This window comes from Pteronotus mesoamericanus, unplaced genomic scaffold (assembly GCF_021234165.1).
Source record: "Pteronotus mesoamericanus isolate MK-2021 breed Mesoamerican mustached bat unplaced genomic scaffold, CSHL_Meso_final contig_116, whole genome shotgun sequence".
Lineage (NCBI taxonomy): Eukaryota > Metazoa > Chordata > Mammalia > Chiroptera > Mormoopidae > Pteronotus > Pteronotus mesoamericanus.
The window spans coordinates 21388395-21407463 of NW_026555027.1; positions in this window are offsets into that span (position 1 = coordinate 21388395).

Sequence of the window (19069 nt, forward strand, 5' to 3'; positions counted from 1 at the left end):
AGGTGCAGAAATCTGCCCATCTTGTGCAGCCCAAGATGGGTGTTGTACGTAAGTTCCCTTGCTCGTTAACCTTACCACCTACCAGTCTAGAGTGCTCTGCTTCTTTCTTGACTTTCCTTGCCGTCCATGTGAGAACAAGGACTAAAGGATAAATATTGACAGAGGAAAGCTAATAGACCAGGGACAGAATAGAATCCAGAAACAGACGAAGAAATGTATGATTTGTTATACGAGAGAAGTGGCAGTGCAAATCGTTCAATAAATGGGCAAGGACAACTGGGAAAAAAATGAAATCATATGCCTGCCTTATGCCATATACCAAAATAAATCCAAAAGGATTAAAAACCAAAATGTTAAAAACAAAATTTTTAACATTTAAGAGAGAATATAGATATGTTTATGATCTTGTTGTAATAAAGAATTCCTCAAACAGGACACAAATTGCACAGATCATAAAGGAAGTTATTAATAAATTTGACATTAACCAAAATGTCAACACAGCAAAGGACTAAAAAACAGTATTTGCCTGTGTCCATAGGTGATGCATATAAGTACTTTGACTAATCCCTTCACCTTCTTTCATCCTGTTCCCTCTCCCCACTTTCCTCTGACAGCTGTCAGTCAGTTCTACTTACCTATGGCTTTATTTCAATTTCGTTCTTCAGTTTATTGTGTTCATTAGATTACACACATATGTGAGATCATATGGTATTTGTCTTTCACTGACCAGCTTATTTCACTTAGCATAATCGTGTCCAGGTCCCTCCATGTTGTCCCCAGGGGAATGCATGGCCCACAGGCACAGACAATAGCATGGGGGTTGCCTGAGGGAGGGGAGGGGTCTGGGAAAAGGCAGGCAAAGGCAGAAAAGGTGGGTACAACTGTAACAGCATAAACAATAAAATGTAATTTACAAAAAGAAAAAAATTATTTCCACTAATTTGTGACACATTTTAAAGTACCTTAGGGTTGATAAAATTTTAAGAACTATGTAATAAAGTCAATTTATTTGTGTTTTAACTGTTTTTGTATTGTATCCCTGTTAAGAAATGCCTTCCTATCTAAGTTTTTTAAGATAATCATCTAAATTTTCCCCTGAAAATTAAAAAATTTTCCTGTTCACATATAAGTATTTTTCTGCATGGAACTGAATTATGTGGATGTTATGCGGTAAGGATCCAATGTTAAGTCTTCCCTCTGTATGACCAATTGTCTCAGGATAATTTTTTTTTAACTGTGCTGTTTCCTAAGTGAATGAATTCCAATCCCAACTCTAAAATATAAAACATTGTCATAAATTAAAGAAAGGTATTTGCAACACCTATAACTGAAAAAGAACTGGTATCTAAGTAAGTTTTAAAATTTCTAAAAATTAATAAAAATAATATTAATAACAGCCCTGACTGGTGTGGCTTAGTGTGTTGGGCATAATCCAGCAGAACAAAAGGTCACTGGTTCCATTCCTGCTCAGGGCACATGCCGGGATTGCAGGCCAGGTCCCCAGCTGGGGGCACGCAAGAGACAACCAATGGATGTTTCTCTCACACATCGATGTTTTTCTACCTCTCTTTCCCCCTTCCTTTCTTTCTCTCTAAAAATAAGCAAATAAATAAACTTTTTATTAAAAATAATGTTAATAAAAAAATGTAAAAACAGGTAGAGAATCGAAACAGGTGCTAATCACAGAACAGAAATTTCAATGGGCAACAAACACGTAAAGAGATCAAGCTGACCAAAGATGAGAAGAATAAAAACTAAAACAATAAGATACTATTTCCCACCTATCAGATTAATTTTAAAATTTGCTACAATCTACCAATACCAAGATGTGGCAAGTACAACATGTTGAGAAGCAATCATAGGACTGTAAAATTGGTACAAATCCCTTGAGGAACACTTTGGCAACATTTAATAAACTTGGTATACATACCTTGTGTATAAGTTAACTATTGTCATAATAAAGCTGTATAACATACCACCTCAACAGCCAGTGGTGTAAAGCAATAATTATTCTCATGCTCTCAGCTCAGTGGGGGAGTGGATGAATGGTCTGGTATTCACATACTGACTTCCCATATGGCAGTTTAAATGAATGAACTAAAGCTATACATACCAGCATAAATCAATGAATAATACATAACGGGAAGGGAAATAAGCAGGACACAAAAGAATAACGCTTAGTATCATACCATTTATATTTCATAAAATATTAAATTCAAACCAAATATGGCAAAAGCATTTTCATGGGCCTGTGTGTTTATTACAATAGCCTGTCAAAGAAGTAGATTAGCTGACACAGAAACATCACTTCCAGAAAAAATTATTTTGAGAAAGTCCTTGGTTATTCTGATGGTTTCCAATTCCACATGTAGTCCCTCCAGACAGTTAATCTGCAACATATTTTATGTCACTCTTTAGGCATCTGTCCTAGAACCTGTAGGCAGCTAACAGTCTGTTTGCTTTTATAAAGACCTAAGTAATAGTTTGAGGTCATGCTGGGAAAACTCAGAGCCAATAAATTGCAGTCCCACTGTACTTATGTCATGGCCTCCAGATGATTGTGCTGGACTGAGGTGTCCATTTATGGTCCAACTGTACAGCAGACACAGGAGAAAACACCACAGGTCTAAAAATACCCCTACTGTTATATGTTTTCTTATGACACTGCCACCACACTTGGAAGAATCGACTATATTAATTTGCAAAGAGGAGACCACTTGGGTTGAGACAAAAACTGGGTGTGCCCTGCAGCGTCAGGCTGCTACCAGATGGAAAACTGTGCTTGGCTTCAGAAAAATATCTGTCAGGAGTTAGCAGAGTCCCAGCCACACACTGAGGTTCAGGGGCAGAGCTCAAAGCCCTCGTCATGAAGGAGATGTCACGACAAAAGCCAGGACACAGAAGAAGAAGAAGAAATGGAACGCCAGCCAGTTCGTAAGGCAGGGCCTGGGGCGCAGGGCTGAAAGCATTCTAGCAACACTCGGTCGTTCTACAGCTCTTGACGGGGGACCCGCTGTGTGCCAGGCTCTCTGCTGGCTGAGAGGCACAAAGACCTATTCTCTTTTCCCCTCTAGGCCTGAGAGTTCCTGTACTTCTATGTGCAGGCAAAATCATTGAAAGTCTACCAGTTGCTGGTATGAGAGATTATTACTGGCGAATAAAAAGTTTTAATTGGGGATTAGAGAAAAAAATCAAGTATTGATATCTTTGCAACTTTGGAACTCCTTGACTTTATTACTATGAGCTCTTATTACTTGGACATTAATTTATTATTATATCACTTCTTAAAAATAAATAAAGTGATAGTTCTACAAGCAGCTTTACAGAGGTATAAAGGCCAAAGACATTAAGTGACTATACAAATTCATGTGTCAAATTAGTGCTAGAGCCAATGGTAGAATTTAAGTCTCTTGTGTTCCAATTAACGTTTTTGTTTTATTTTATGCTACACCTCTGATCAAGGTATATAATGTAAATCATACTCAATCAGATGTAGCCAAGATTTCAAGAAACTTTATCATAAATTCTGAGGCTTAATAAAAGAAACTATTTGATCTTTAAGTTTGATAAATTTATTTTTAAGGCTTTCATTTTAATAATTACATTCATATCAGAATTCTATAAATATTCTAAAGTAATGGAAATAACATGGAGCCAAAATTACAGAAATGTATTAAGACTAGAGGGCGGCTTTGATCTTATAAGAAAAAGTTAAACAACATCAATGTCTAGTTCACTAAAAATTTTTCCAAGTTGCTACAAAAATTGTCTTTAAAATGTCAGAAACAAGCCAAGCTTATGAAGTCTTGATATCCAGCTGAGATTTCTCATCTTTTATTCCTGACTTATCATTCCTGGGCCACATCAACCTTCGCACTCTCTCACTCTGCTTTCCACTCCACTTCCTCTGCTGATTTCAATCAATAGTCATCACACTCAAGGAAAATCTGCCCAGATTAGGCTCTCAGTAATAGCTATTGATCTGAGAGTCTCATTTCTCCTTTAGCTTTACATGTCTTCAGACTTAATTCATCTACTCTTTTATCTAACCTATTTCTTGATGATTACATTTAGTCAAATGAGATTATAATTTTGATAATCCATATTTAACATCCACAAAAGTATCATTACATTTTTCTTTCATTTAATATTGATCAAAATTTAATAGGAATGCTGCAAGTGACCAGAATGCACAATGGCAATCCAGGAAACTCCCAGCAGAGAGCAAGACCAGAGGAGCATGGCAGGAAGCAACAAGTGGGAAGTCTGGCAAGGAGATGAGGTCCAGTTTTGGGGTTTCAATCACAGGGAATAGAATGGGCAGAAGTCAAGAACAGCAGGGTGTCAAAGAGTAGCTATTGCATAAAAGTATAATATAGAGAATGATGGTTACCAATGTCGGCTGACTACTCAATATCCATTTGCACCTCTCTCTCCTTACAAAAAGAAGAAAGGAGAAAAGTTAGAGAAAAGAAAAGTGAAACAAGAGGAGAGTAAAGAAGAAGAGAAAGAGAAAAGGAAAGGAGAAAAAAGAAGAAAGAAGTGCTAATTTAATATCAATGTCCCCAGCTAAGTGATTTCATTCTCCAGCCTCTGTTATAGCTAGGAATTGTTGTGCAGCATCTTTTTGTCCGCAGAAAATTGCATTAAAGATTTCAGTTCTTTATCTTCCTTATGGCCACGTGGTTTGCCACGTGCATTTGCTGTGCTCTCCTACTGTAAGTCTGAGCTCACCCATGTGATTTGTTTTGTCCAACAGGATGACTGAACATTGGTCTCAAGAGGCCTTGCATTTTTCTACTTGTTTATTCTTGCATTTCTGCTCTGCCAGGGGAAAAAAAAAAAAAGAAACCAATGATGAAGAGCTGTCCCAGGTAAGAAGCCTCAACAAAGCCCAGCCTAGTTCAGCCCAAAGCAGAGCCTCCAGCTGACATGCAGATGCATAAGTGAACTCAGCAGAACTCAGCAAAACCACCCAAGTGAGCTGCACCCCATGGCATGCTATGCAGGTGATTATTCTATACACTGCTGAAGTTTTATAGTTATCTGTTATGCACCAAAACTGATACACTAATTAATGAGACATATTCATACATGATGGAAGAGGGGAAGAAAGTCATTGAGAGAGCCTTAGCTTCCCTAAAACATCAATACTCCGTTTACTCTTTCTCCATCTCCCCACCTTAAGCTCGGATTGAACATATGCGAGTGTCACATTTTTTGATCAAGTGTATATACAAAAAGATGCTAAAGAGGATAGGGCAAAAAAATAGAAAAGGTCTGGATCTCTGATGGCACTGTTAACCAATGTACCAGTCCTAGATTTTGGGACTCTGGATTTCTTTTTATTTAAAATACGTGAGATCTAATATAAACTCTTATTTTTAAGCCATGATGTTCAGAATTCCATTATATGTAGCCAAAATTATCCTTGATACAAGAACTAAAGTATAACTCAATTTGTAGAATTGGGCATATGGTAAAAACAAATGGTAAGAGACCAGCTAGTGGAAATAAAGAGCAAAATCTGAATAGAGCATGAAGCAGAGCTGGCTGGCCCCCAGGCCACTGCCAAACCCCAGACCACTCTCCTAGAATTCAGCATTTCTAGTTTGTAGCGATAGGATTGAGCCCAGAGAAAGAAAGGAGTTGAGTGAAAATGTTTAGAATCCTACATAAATAGGGACTCAAATAAATAATTACATTTACATTATGAGGTTTAATCTGCCCATTCGCCACATCTTTTAGGCCTAGACTCTTTGGGGGTTTCAAACTTTTCCTTTTCCTTTTTAAAAAACATTTTATTACGCTTTTATTTCTAATACCATTTCTTTATTTGTCTCTTTTGATAGCCATACCTCTTTGAATTGGCATTGCTTTCACAACATTCTTTTTTTAACTACCAGTCTTGTTAACATCCATCGAACATATCCCTTTGTGCCATGAAATATAGACATTTACAAATGAGATTTAAGTTTTTAAAGTATGGCACAGAATGTCTTTATAACAAATGGTAAAAAGGGCATAATATAGCAATCAAAGAAAAAAAATATTTAAAACCAGCTGAAATTTCAAATAAATTTTTTTTACAATTTATAGTACAAAGGAATAACTATGAGAAAACACCAATGGAAATAATTATAAAAATCTTTAAAAAGTCTTAAGAAACCACCAATGTGGGATAAATGTGTGAAAATACAAGCCTAATATGGAAAAAACAGCTGAGAAATGCCACCGCGAAGAGCCTTTCGTGCCCCCTCTGCCAACATTCTCTCCTGGGACTGGATTGCTGTGCGCTACTGGATAAGTAGTTCTGACTTTCCAATGTTCTTCAAACTGCCAGATGGTTTAGTGTCACCTCTAAACATGGTTAATGTGCAGAAACATAGGATTGATTTCCATGTCCTTTTGTTGTCATTGTTCAAACATAGTGTTTGGAATTTCATCAACACAGAAAGAAAATTTACTGAATAACTATGTGTTAGCATTTCAGCCACTGAGAGTTAAGTCAAAATAATGTGGGGGAAAAACTTGGTAAAGTCCAACTTAATTCTTCTTATAGCCTTCAAACACTGGGGCTTTGAGGATAGTAACATGATAAATTCAACTTCAATTAATGTAGTAATAGAATTGAATTTAATTTCTATATAGTTAAATGAATATATCAATTAGTGATGAGGTGTTTTGTTTTTGTTTTAGGGGTTGGGATTTTTTTTTTTTTTTGGCTGCAAGCCAAGTAAAGAAACTTACCAAAATGAGGGGATTAGGAAAGAAATAGGAGTAACTGGAAGTCTACAGAGATAGTTCAAGGAATTAAAGAAAAAGCTGTAGAACAGGCTTCAGGAAGGACAGGAACATGGGAAGCTCCAGGGATCTCAGTATCAGTATCAAGAACAAATCATTCTCAGCTGGCTTTTGTCCAGGAGGAGAGCATCTGGTACCTAGAGGAAGACTAAAGTACTAGCAGAGAGAGTGTGGCAGCTTCCCAAAGAAAATTTAAGTGCTATTATGAAAGAAGCAGACTGTGAACACTGGACAAAGCCAAGAAATGTTCACCATAATGGTAACATTCAAAGTCCCAGGTTTCATTTCCCTGGAAAGAACAAGGCACCAATAAGGACAATTAAGTGTTATGAACAGATCCAGTGTCAAAAGAGCGCTTGTATTCTATTCAACAGACTCATCTACTTTATTGCTCCTATATAAAGGATAAGAAGAAAAATAAGTAAGAGAATTTCCACTTTCTAAATTAACATAAATCATTTTTAAACAGTGAAGGGCTAAAAGTTAAGTTCTCCCAATTGTTCTTTTATAAAAGTAAAACGCTCTTTTTTGAAACTTTTGTTCTTTGGACACAGATGGCCATATAACTTTCACAATGGAAAGGATTAGTATTATCACTACATCTTTATCATGAGGCTATTTCAGAACCTTTATTCTTCATAAGCATGAGATAAAGTACAAAGTGGGTTACATTTTATAAAAGCAAAGTTATTATTTCATTACATTAAACTAATGGAAGAAGATTAAATGAAGAAATTAGCACAATTAAAATCAACTAATAATTGTTTAATAGTCTTCTAGATCCAATTCAGTATTTCCATTTAATAACAATCATGTATTAAATGCCAAGCAAATTAATCTTGTTAAAGGTATTGATTTAAATACCAAAAGAATGAACATGACCTTTTGGTCAAAAACTGTGGGTACTGTGAAAACAGGGGATTTAAAAATGCTTTTCTGTGCATATTTCAAGATCTTCAGTAACTATCTCAACTTCTTTCCACAATAGTCTTCTCCTCAAATGCAATATTATAAAAGAAGTTAAATGCTTTGATGGAGGAAGATGAAAGTCTTCCTCCAAGTAAGAGAATTATATTAACATTCAAAAGCTCTTTGGAATAAGTACTTATCTTTTTATACATAAAATATTTGTATCAACTACAACATAGTTTGAAATTCTGATGCATGTGGACAAACTTTCAATCCAGAGGAGAGCATCCACCAGAAGCCTCTTTTTCAGGAGACTTTTGAAAGCTAACCCATTTTAAAGGAGGCAGAACAGAAGTGACTATGACCTGGACTGTGGCAGGCATGAGCTGAAGATAATTCCTGAAGAAGCCCTGCCGTAACCCTCGGACCTATGGACACGATGAACAAGTTACGTCTGCGCCTATGGTGTCTTACATGGCAAAGCGATTTTGCAGAAGTAAAGTTATGAATCAGTTGACTGAGTTAGTCGAAATTGCGGTTATACTAATGGGCCTTATCTAATCACATAAACCCTTAAAGGTAGAGAAGGTCAGCTGGCCGGTGGTAGAAGAGGAAGTCAGAGAGATTCAAGGCACAAGAAGGATTTAAAGCACCATTGCTGACTGTGAAGAAGGAGGCGACCATGGTCAGCATCTGGAGAGAGAGCTCTAGGAGAGAGAGCCCCTACTGGTAGCCGCCATAGAAATGTGGACCTCTGTCCTGTAGTCACAACGAACTAAATTCTGCCCATATTCTGAATGATCTAGGGAGATTCTTCCTCAGAACATCCAGATAAGAGGCCAGTCTGGCTAACACTTTGTTTCAGCCATGTGAGACGTAAGCAGAGAGCCCGGCCGAGACTGCCTGGACTCCCATCTACAGAACCATAAAAGAATGAGTGTTGTTTTTAGTTACTAAATTTGTGGTAATTTGTTATGCAGCAATGGAAACTTGTATGTGGACTCACGATGAAAGTGTTCTTTATCAAGGAGGATTAAAGCCCAACTGTCTGGAGATTCCTGTTTGAGTCCTGTGGAGAAGAGGAAAATATTTTGGATAAGATACTGAGGAGCACATTACACGGCCTTGATGGGGTATATTTGGACATAAGTTGGGCGGAGGTAAAACAACATTACCACAATTTTGATGATTGTCAAATCTATGTTTAAAACTTCCATATGATATATTTTCTTATGATAGCATATATATTTCTATATGATATCATGTTTCCATATAACACATATGTTTAAAATTTCCAAAGAAAAACAATGGGAAACACCAGGGGAATAGAAACAATAAGTTTCTGAAAGACAGAAGATAGATATGATTGATTGGAGGATCAAAGCACAATCTAAAACATGCAAAAGAGAGATTTGTTGCAAATAAAGTGGAAAAGCTTAAGTGCACCATTCTCCCCAATTGTCAACTAACTCTGGGAGAATGATCATAAAAATGGATTGGAAGACTGCTGTAGTGGCAGACAGCCAGTTTGTAGATGCCACCCCAGCCCTTGCTCCTCCTCCTTGCTTGTGCCAATCATGGTAGAATGGGTGACAGAACACTGGCAGGACCCTGCCTGAAAGTGCTAAGGAAGAAACAGCAGGAACTCAGATGGCTACCCAGACCCAAGAGGAAGAGAGAAATGTTTGCAGTTCCTGGCGTATCATACCCTTGCAATATGTGCTGTCTCTTTTCCATGATTACCCAAGATAGGATGAAATAGCAGCATGGCACTTACACTCACAGGGTAAAGAAATTTCAGATGCAAAAATAAGCAATTTTTTTAAAGGAAAGCTAACACTATAAAGGAAAAAGATAATAAAGATCAAAGAGGAAATAAATGAAATAGAGTTCAAAAAAACAATACAAAGGATCAATGAATGCAAGAGATGGTTCTTTGAAAAGATAAAGCAAGATTGACAAAACTTTAAGCAGACTTATCAAGAAAAAAAAAAAGAGAGAGAACCCAAATAAATAAAATCAGAAATGAAAAAGAAGAAACAACAACTGACACCAAAGAAATACAAAGGATTGTAAGAAAATATTAGGAACAACTATATGCCAACAAACTGGACAACCTGGATGAAATGGATAAATTCCTAGAAACATACAATCTTCCAGTAATAAATCAGGAAGAATCAGAGAATCTGAATAGACAGATTATACCTTGTGAAACTGAAGCAGTAATCAAAAAAACTCCCAACAAACAAAAGCCCTGGGCCAGTTGGCTTCATAGGTGAATTTTACCAAACATTCTGAAAAGAACTAACAGTTCTCGTTCTCGAACTATTTCACAACATTTAAGAGGAGGGAAGGCTCCTAAACTCATTTTACGAGGACAGTATTATCCTAATTTCAGACACTACAAAGGAAGAAAATTGTAGGTCAATATCCCTGATGAACATAGATTATAAAATCCTCAAAAAAATAGTAGCAAACCAAATACAGCAATGCATCAAAAAAATCAGACACCATGATAAGGTGGGATTTATTCTGGGAAGGCAAGGTTGGTACAATCTTCGTAAATCAACAAATGTAATTCACCACTTAAATAAAATGAAGGATAAAAACAACAAGATCATGTCAGTAGATGCAGAAAAAATGCATTTGATTAAATATGTGGCTCAGTTGGTTGGACGTCATCTCACAAAGTAAAAGGTCACCAGTTTGATTCCTGGTCAGGGCACATGCCTGGGTTGCAGGTTCTGTCCTCAGTTGAGCATGTATGAGAGGTAACATTGATATTTCTTTCCCTCTCTTTCTCCATCCTTTTTGCTCTCCCTAAAAATAAATAAATAAAATCTTTTTAAAAAATTAAAACTCATGGAACAATATGGATGTACCTCATAAATATAATGTTAGCAAAAAAGTTAGATATACATGATTCCATTAATATACATTTCAAAAACAGGCAAAACTAATTTATTTGTTAGAAATCAGGATTAATGGTTATTCTTGGGAAAGGAATTAGAACTGGAATAGGGTTCATGGGACCTCTGGGATGTTGGTAATGCTTGGTCTCGATCTGGGTATAAAAATTCATCAAGTTGAAGAACTCTTAAAATTCAACAATATGAAAACAAACACCCAATTAAAAATGAGCTAATCATCTTATAAGATGATTACAGTTGATCAATGAAGATATACAGTTGGCAAATAAACACATGAAAACATGTTCTATGTCATATGTCATCAGGGAACTGCAAATTAAAACAACAATGAGATACCAGTACAAACCTATTAGAATATCCCAAATCTAGAACAATGTACCATGGCCACCTTGGAAGACCGTTGGGAGGTTTCTTACAAAATTAAACACATTTGGCAATCATGCTTCTTGGTATTTACCCAAAGAAGTTGAAAATGTATCCACACAAAAACTGGCACATAGATGTTTATAGCAACTTTGTTCATAATTGCCAAAACTTGGAAGCAGTCAAGATGTATGTATTTCCGAATGTGAATAGATAAATACACTGTGGTAGAGGACCTGAATAAACATTTCTCTCAAGAGGACATACAGATGGCCAACAGACATATGAAAAGATGCTTAATATCATTAACCATCATGGAAATAAAAATTAAAACCACAATGAGATATCACCTCACATCTGTCAAGAGGGCTATCATCAATAAACCAACAAACACCAGGTGCTGGAAAGGATGTGGAGAAAAGAGGACCCTTGTATACTGTTGGTGGGTATGTAAATTAGTATGACCACTGTGAAAAACAGTATGGAGTTTTCTCAAATTAAAAAAAACCCTAAAAATAGAGCTGCCATAAAATCCAGCAGTTCCACTTCTGAGTATCTGAAGAAAACAAAAAACATTAATTGGCAAAGGTATATGCACCCCCATGTTCACTGCAGCATTACTAGTAATAGCCAAGATATGGAAGCAACCTAGATGTCCATCAATAGTTGAATGGATAAATACAATGCAGTATATGTATAAAATGGGATATTATTCAACAATAAAAAGAATGACATCTTGTCATTTGGGACAACATTAATGGATGTAGAAAGTATTATGCCAAGTGACATAAGCCAGACAGAGCAAGACAAATAACATATGACTTCACTTCCATGTGGAATATAAAAAAACAAAATATATGAATAAACAAACAAACAAAAAAAACAGAAATAGACCCAACAAGCTAATCATTGCTAAAGGGGAGGGGTGAGGATGAAAATAAAAAATTATTTAAAAGATGTACTTCAATAGGTGAATAAATACCCTGTGGACCATCCAGATAATATAATATTCAGGGCTGAAATGAAATGGGTTATCAAATCATGAAAAGGCATGGATAAATTTTAAATGCAGATTACTAAGTGGAAGAAGCCAATCTAAAAATACGACATCCTGTATGATTCATAATATGACATTAAGCTGTGGAAACAATGAAAAGATCAGTGGTTGCTGGATTGAGCAGATGAATGAATAGGCAGAGCACCGAGAAGTTTTAGGTTAGTGGTAACACTCTGGACAATGTTATAATATAATGTTATATTTGTCATTATACTTTGTCCAGACTCATAGGACATATAGGAATGAACCCAAAGGTGAACTATGGACTTTAGGTTAAGATGCTGTGGCAATATATGTCCCACTCTGGTGAGCGGTGTTAATAGTCAGGGAGGCTGTGCATGTGTGAGGACAGGGGACATATGAAAAGTCTCTGTACCTTCCTCTCAATTTTGTTGTAATCCTACAATTTCTCTAAAATAATAGTCATTTTAAAAAACCAAATTGCATATTTATAATTTCTCATCTCAAAATTAACAAAATTTTCATGAATTTAAGGAAGCCTTAAAAATAGAACTTACTGTATTATGAAAATGTAGAACTTCCAAACTATGGATGGAGGTGAAAATAGAATAATCGATCAGCCCAAAAATGAATTAAAAAAACACTCAGGAATGAAAAAAAATGTTAAATAGAGTACAAACATGATGTGAAAACACTAAGTCCAAACTTACTAACAATCCAAAAAAATGAATGGTTTAAATATAGTACATGTTTAAATAATAAATTTTGAAGTCATTTAAAGTAATCTCTTGGGAAGAATATTGCTAAACTGAGTTAACTAAAACTCTAAAGCTTTGAGTCATTATTGCAAAGACATGAACATGTTCCATGTGAGTATAAAATTATATTTATTCATCAGATAAAAGTCTATTCCTCTTTGCTTAATTTTTTTAAATTACAAAAAAAATTGAATATTTTAAATTTACCTTTTAAAAGACAGATATTCTCAGGTACAGTTCAGGTTTTTTTAATTTAGATTATGTGATTTATAAAAGACTCTTAAACAAATGATATAAAATAAGATAGCAGATGAAAAAATCTGGCAGGTAAATATTAACAAAAAGAAATACGATGTTTTAATATTTGGTAGCAAAATAAAGTTTCAAAACATTAAAAAGGACAAAGACTAATATTTTAGATTATAAGGAAATAATTCACCAAGGATAAACAGTTAAGTTATATAAATCAATACAAAAAATTGACAAGACCATAATCATGTGAGGAAATTTTAATACAGACTCTCAAATAGAAAATACACATACTATTCCAAAACAAATGGAAAATTGGCAAAATGCTATTACATGATTTTATTTCAAGGCCTGTAAAAAGGAAATTAAAAAACATTTTACTAAAGATAACCCAAATTATCACATAGAGATGTGTATATGTATCAATCATGAGTGAACAATTCATCACTATAGTAATTACATGTTTTTCTGTCATAACTTCAATCTGGTTTATTAAAGAGTAAAATTATGCAAGGCCACGATAAACTCTTTCTATTGTTTAGGGCTGTCTGTGTGAAAGAAAATATGAATGAATAGAAATATGACCTAAGTCTCACCTCTTTTCTTTTTTTAATTTATTTTTTTATTGTCATTCAAGTACAGTCGTCTCGATTTTCTCACCACCACTTCGCCCCACCCACCTGTTTTCTTAATAAGTAGCCTGTGAGAGAATCTTGGACTGCAGTGGTCTGCATATAAGTCTTAGAAGTCTCTAAATACAAGAAGCTTTAACATGTGAATGCTGGGGCAGAAGAGAGGAATCTCTGTACTATGTTATGAAGGTCATTTAGGCACAATAGATGTTAACATCAGTTCATTCACACATTACCCAGTCTTGGTTCACAGAGCTGCTCAGGCAGTAAGTACGTGCAGCTCATAGTACCACTACCAACATTGACTCTTTACTTTCCCAGTGTGCATTACATTACACACGGTAAAGGCTCTTGTAAATGGAAACAATATAAGCGACACCATTTGGAGCAGCTTGCCTTAAGGCTAACTCCATACTGGCAGAATACAACTCCCTTACTTTGCCAAAAAACATTGCCTCGCATTAAAAGGGAATTGAGTCTAAGTCTGGTCTCCTTTATGAGACAAGAGACAAGAGTCTTATAAGAAATTTCCCCTAAAAAAAAAACCCAGTTGCTCAGTTATAAATGGAGCCCTTGTTTAAAATAATAAACCAGTTATTCATTTTCATGGAACATGTTTTCAATTGGAGAGAAAATCTAGAACAGCATGTTCTAAAACCAGTTTATAAATTTCAGACAAGACATTCATCTTTGACTTGCCTTCATCTTTTTCTCCCAAGAATCTAGTATGTTTGATTCACAACTTTATGGAGCATTTTAATAGCCAATTAATTATGAATCACTGAATTTTTCACCCCTACCCATACAACATCACTGAGTCCGTGTGTATATACACATAGGTAGTGGTATGAGGGTTAATGTTTAAGAACTGCCCTCTGAGGTGGGAAAAAAAGTGCTGATCTGTAATGTTTTCTGATTCCATGGTATAAATACTCCCTTCATGGTTTCAAGCTACCAGCATGATTCCTGAAAATTTAATAATCAACTCTGACAAGCCAGTGCAAGCCAGTTCTAGCACACCACTGGGGAGAAAATGCTCTTGAACCATCAAAATTTAATTGGTGGCAGTATCCGTATCTTGCTATTCTGAGTATGTAGTTTAGGATAAATGACTTATGGTAAGTGTAATCTTTAATATTCTACTCAATTAGATTTTTACTTAGGCAAAAATTTTGTAGCACAACTTCAGCGAAAAATGGTTGACTATAATAGCACAAGAAAAAATATCAAAGCGGTAGTAGTAGGTAACCATGCAGAATAAAAGCAGATTTTTAAAGAAATATGAAATGATTTTTTAAAGCAGAGCCTAAAGACAATAAGTAAGTCTTTGTGTTGGTTTGTTTCTTCTTTTTAAATGTGAGGTAGATAATAACCATTACCTTCATGCTCTGTTCAGCCCTGAGAAGAGCTTTTCAAGTTGTATTTGAGATATGCAACATTAAAGTCATGCTGAGAGCTTTTCCTTTTAAAGCAGACAACAGCTTTTATAGATGGGAGGAGATGGCATTCAGCTGCTCTCTGGCCTGTGTGACTCCGAGAAGCTTTGTATGATTTTCAAATAGGAGAAATGATCTTACTGACATTTTCTTCCAGCCTAGAAGTAGTCTCATTGTAATTGGGAAACTAGAGGGCATGAAGCCTTATTTTTTTCATTAAGTTATCGTACCATCTAACTGATTTTCAAATTTTTGAAATAAGACCTCATTTTCCAAGCATTGGTAAATTTTGTTTCATTCAGTTTTATGCATCATACCAAACAGCAAACACACACATAACACACCCTCAAAAAAGTAATTTTTCTATTCACAGTATTAACTCTCCAAAGAAATTGTAGTTTTTAAATAAAGAATTTTAAGAATGAAAGGAATTCAGATGATGCATCAAACATTAATCAACACTGGCAATTCAACTGACACACCATAGACTTTTGCTAATTAGCACAGTGTTTTGCCTATGAAAAGAACAAAGCAAGCTGGAGGAATAACCACTGAGATGATTATCACTTACAAAACACTAACACATATGAATTCACTTAAGGGTTTTTAGATTGTATTTTGTAAAGTTAACTAATGAAGGTTATGTTTCACTGGTAAGAATATTTCACACTATTGGTATTATTACTGATCTAAATGAAATAAAATGGCCTACAGATAAGGGGTGTCAATCTGTTGCTATCAATAGGCCCTTTCATTCAACTAGTTTATCATATTTTAATATCTTTCATTTCAATCTATAAAAAGAGTCATTTTCATCAAAGTGATTGCCTCACTTTCAAATACAACCATAATTTTGAGTACTTAATACTTTATCTTTGCACTTTCAACCAGTTCATCCAATGAAACTCCCTACATGAGGCAAACTATGCTATGTCTGGGAGAAACCCTGGGCTGTTTGCATCAGAATATTTGGGTTAGATGTCATGAAGTTGTTTACATCACTTTTTCCCAATTTGCGACTTAAAAGAGAGTTACAGATATTGCATCAATTAGTATTTCCAAGGCAAAACTTAATAAGTTTGATTAGGAGTAAAATAAATAATAAGCATCAATAACTCAGCTGAGCTTGATGTATTATTAAGTAGACATATGTAAAAATATATCATTCATTTGCAAATGAACCATAAGGAATTTGATCAATGTGGTTTAGTTTGTTGAAATGTGTTTAAATGAATATCAAAAACATAAATATCATTAAAATATTGTTTCCAAATAAATGATCATTATTAATTTTGCCTTATTCCTGTGCTTAATCATTGTTAGTATCCTTAATTTCTGCCATAGTCAAAATGCTGTTCATAAATAAATAATGATAGAAAAAATATTTAACAATGTAGGTAGTAAAATGGTTCACATCAGCTATTTTCAGACTAGGATATAGTAATCCTGAGGCTACCTAACAGCATTTTCATGGAGCAATGACAAAGATAGTTTTACAGAAACAAGTCTATTTCTTTCATGGTTATTCTCCTTCTGTTTCACAATGAAAAAGCATTGTCTTAGGGATGTAAAACCTTCTGGAGCACCAAAGGCCTTATATGAAATGCTGGTGTAGATGATGAAAAAGTTGATTAAGGACTGGGTAAGGGATCATTTTGTGCAGCCAAGGAGCATTCAATTCCTTACATTAAAAAAATTTAAGAGGCACCAAATCAATCTACCTGTATCTATATCTGTTTGTGTATCTGTATATATATCTGTATCTACCTAACTTCATATATTTTACTTTGAGGTCACTGATTATAATATGAATAATCTCCACAAATGCCTTCACAGCAACAGCTGGGTCAGTATTTTATCAAATAAATGGGCACCATTGCCTATTCATGTTAACGTAAATTAACTATCAAAGATCATATATCATTTTTGGCATCTGACTCCAAAGTTCACAAACTGAGTGGCATCGCTGGAAAAACTTCCATTCCTCTCTACTTATTTATATAAATAAGCATAATCTTTTTATCTCTAAATATAAAAGTTAGAGCAGAATTGAGGTTCAAACCTGTCTCATTCTAGCAATAATATTCAGCCATGTGTACATAAGGTCCTTCGTAAAAATTTTTAACCACCTCCCTAAGAAATGCATTTTCTTAGTAATTAGGCGTCAAATTTTATATCTGTACTGTTTAGTTCAATTGTGTATTAATAACTATAGTGAAAACCCATTTCAAAAATTTTTGAATAGTCATACCCTTATAGAAACAAATCCTTTAAAATCATTTCCAAATGTGTATACAGATGAGGTATGTCCAGAAAGTATCCAGCCATGCATTGAAAAATAGAGACATTTGTTTGAAAAGATACAATTAACATTATACATAGGACGATGACTCCTCCGTGCCCTTCAAAGCAGGCACTTTGGGACCTCACATAGTTCTCCCAGAAACTCTTCCACTGTTTAAAACATGGTCTTGATCTTGCTGCAACTTTGCCGCCTCTACTTCAGATGTGGAGAACCAGGCGACTGCCATTGGGACAACTGGGCCTTCATTTCTAGAGCATAGCCATAGACCCATGATTCATCTCCGTATATGACCTCCTTAAGGAAATCTGTCATTTGTGGCGGTTTAAATAAAGTTGTTAGCAACTGCAGCCCGATGTTCCCTCTGCTCTGGTAGTAGAAACAATGGGACAAATTTTGTCACAACACATTTCATGCCAAGATCCTGCATCAGAATCTTAGACACAGGAGTTTTGGAATCCCCAGATCAGCTTCTAGTTCTTGCACTGTCAGTCACCGATCTTTGTTGATTGCAGCCCATACATGTTCAACATTCTCAGGTGTTTTGCTTGTTGCAGACCTTCCAGACTGTGGGTCACTTTCAACATATTCTCAACCATCTTTGAAGCATTTGTGCCACGTTCTTATTTGTGCTGCTCTCATTGTATTGTCCCTGAAAGCCTTCTGAATCATCCAAATATTTTTCACAGAGAAACATTCAAGCTTAATGCAAAATTTGATGATTCATTGCTCTACTCACTTAGTCATTTTGAATGTGATGGCCACACAGTACACATGTTCACTCAATGGTGTCTACCACCCCTCTGCCTAGTACAGTGAAGTCATCATTGTTCATGCATGCCCATTCCAGTCCACTCTCCTTGGCTGCCGGGTTACTTCGGTGTCATGCAAACCATTCTTGTTATCTTAACAATGGCTGGGCTTTTTCTGAATAGACCTCAGACTTCTATTACAAAGCAACTTAATAATTAATAAAAAATTTTAAGCACAAAAATATATTAAGTTAGGATGAAATTCTGTGGGAGGAATAGAAAAGAAATATAAGTACAAAGCAAACTAAAAGTAAAATTTCTGGTTTGAAAATTTTACTCTCTTTTCAATGGATTATAATTAGTAACACACTGCTATTACTTTTAGGTTATATTGAGTTCATGTTAAAGAGTTTTATTTTAAAAGTCGATATTGACATTATACTGGAAATGATATCCTTTGCAATTTTTTTAATTATGAAGAGAAGATTTAAATCCACATTTAGATGGATAAGAAGATATATAGTTTTTCAAAATTCTTCTAGCAGATATTTAAGAAAAAAAACCTTAGAAGACTAGTATCATACATGGTATGTCTTAAGAACACAAAAGGCACTTCTCTCTAAAAATAACTCTGTACTAAACCAAGGAAATGCTTCAGGTTCTCAGCTCTGCAGAATAAAATGGGACTAAACCTTACAAATCATTTAATTCAATGCATTACTACAAATGAGGAAATTGGGCCCAAAAAGAGTAATAAGAGGCTTTCTTCTTCTCCTCAGTATCTTTGACTATATCATAACATAGAGACATCTTGACAAATCTTAACACATCTTCTCTTTACTCAGACAAAAATGTAAGAGACTAATACATAGCATCATCATGTAAAATACATGAAAATATGAACATTATAATAATA